Below are 2,426 nucleotides of genomic sequence, written 5' to 3' on the forward strand. Positions count from 1 at the left end.
CTCCAGAATCCCCAGGCAGGAGCTTTGAATCCTTGTCATGTGCCTGTCTCTCGTCACCTCTCCTCGTTCCTCTTTCCATCCAGATGATACCATGTCTCAGCGTCCGTTTTTAGCAGCAGGCCTGTCTATCTGGGTTAGTTCTAAGGAGCTGTGACTTCCATTTCTCCTTCCTGTTCTTTCAGTTCTAAGGTCTTTATCTTTAAGACGCCTGTCTTTCCCGCCTGCCTTCTTCCTGCCTGGTCCTCTCCATGTCCTGCCATCCTGGTCCTTTTAACTGATTACTGGTGATTTTTCTTTCTTAGTTTCATCTTGTTAGGTCCAGTCTCATCAAATACCCTGAAGTTTTCAGAATTACCTTGGTGATTCAGGAGAACACAGCCACTCCTGTCTTTCCTGGATATATGACACAAGGTCTTTCTTGGTCTTTGGTGGTCACCAGTCACCACTGAAAGTTTTCCCAGCTACAAGGTCATAGAACACAGGTGGTAGCTTAAGACATGTTTAGAAATATACAAAAATGGTGGTTTAAGCCAACAGCATCAAGGCTCAGAAAAGACACACTCTTAAAACAATCATTTTAATTGTATGTAAAATGACAGCTCTTTTCTTTCTGAGGCACTCCAGATGTAGAGGTAGTAGAGGGTAAAAGCTTTAGAGTAAATGAACAAGCAGGCTGGTTGGAGTCTATGTGATGATGAAAAGATGTTTGATAAAAAGATGATAGTAAAAGATGATGACAGATGGTTGGAAAGAAGGGAATACTTTTCAGGATATTTGCTGCACTAAGTGATAAACTTGAATGCAGCTCACTGAGGTGACTCATGTAGCTGATTCGTCACTTATTGGGCACCAGAGCACCTACATTTGTAATGGTACTAATCATACTGAAAGTCCTAAGAGGGAGGTGCTACTAGACATTCACAAGTGACCACATGCAGGAAGTCTGACCGATTTAATGAGTGATACAAATAGCAAGCACAGAGGCAAGATTGTAAATGATCAGTTGGACTCTGGAATACCACGACCTTGACAGTGCAAGTATCTTTCAAAGACCAATTCACACTAAACAGTAGAGAGGGAATGACTGACCACATCTTGGATACTGATGCTACCTTCTGGAGATTGACTTGATTTCCTGGAAGCAGACCTTATTTCCTAGAGTGTGACTTTATTTTCCAGAGGGTCATCTTATCGCCTGGAAGCTGACTTTTTCCTCTGAGTGCTGATATTATCTTCTGGAGACTGACACCATATTCTTGAGGCTGACAGTATATCCTGCAGACTGACCTTGTCTCCTGGAGAGAGACCTTAGTTTCTGGAGGTTGACCTTTTCTTGGAGAGGCTGATTTATCCTCTAGAGTCTGATCTTATCTCCTGGATACTGATGTTATCTTCTGGAGGCTGACTGAAACTTCTGGATGTTGTGCTTTTATCCTATAGACTGAAATTGACTTCTGGAAACTGAAAGGTCAAAGTGATGCTGGTGTGGCAGTTTCAGTTGAAGGAATGAACATGTCATGATAGAACAGATATTGAGAATCACTAATAGTGATCATTCAACAGAAGAGAATATGTAGACCTAGGTAATAACGACAGAGGGAGCACTGTCGACCTGCTGTGCACCACCTGACTCCTTAACACCTGATTGATTCCCTTTCTTACTGATAGAGGAACTTTCATCTTGTGTGTACTGATTTTCATGTCATTCTCTAACTGGCTGTTCTTTACCCCAAAGAATGCCCTCCTTCACCAGAGTGGGCGGGGCAAAGCTCCGAAGTACTGCCCTCCTCGTTTGAAAACGAACAAGCACCAGGAGCTCTTGATGGAAAGCACATTGACAGTTATTTACGGCAGCTCCCAAAGCCTTTCAAAGGTCTGAAAGGACTTCGCTTCGGGCCTCTCCCTTCCTCTGTCTGGACACTGAAGTCTTTCCCACTTACCTCCTTTTCTTCGCATTCAGTGCACCCTGGCTGCGGAAAGGTGTGCTAAAGCCCCGTGAGGCGTCAGAGCCTAGGCCTGATTTCAGTCTCTTCACATAGTTTGGAATCTCCTCCATACTCACTTTGTGAGACTGCTAAGGTTTATGATTTTTCCAATATTTTTTCCATTTCTGTAAGAAACACTTTTTGTTTAAACTTTCCTTTCTTTGTCTCCTAGAAGAATGGAACCTCTGATTGGTTGTTTTTCTAAGCTGTCTACAGCAGTGGACTTATAAGCATTCAACAGGAGTTGTTTAACCTCTACAGTGAAATAATTCAGGAGATGAGGAGAGAGGACAGCACATTCTTGTTGTCTTGTGCCACTTATCAGCATTCTATGACTCTGAAATGGGATATTTACAGTTTGCAAAATGACAAGGTTAAGACACGGCACCAGTTGACATATTTAAAGTACAGAGTGAGTTTCCAATAGTAACTCATTATATA

Source organism: Nannospalax galili, unplaced genomic scaffold (genome assembly GCF_000622305.1).
Source record: "Nannospalax galili isolate Female #2095 unplaced genomic scaffold, S.galili_v1.0 scaffold860, whole genome shotgun sequence".
NCBI classification, from domain to species: domain Eukaryota; kingdom Metazoa; phylum Chordata; class Mammalia; order Rodentia; family Spalacidae; genus Nannospalax; species Nannospalax galili.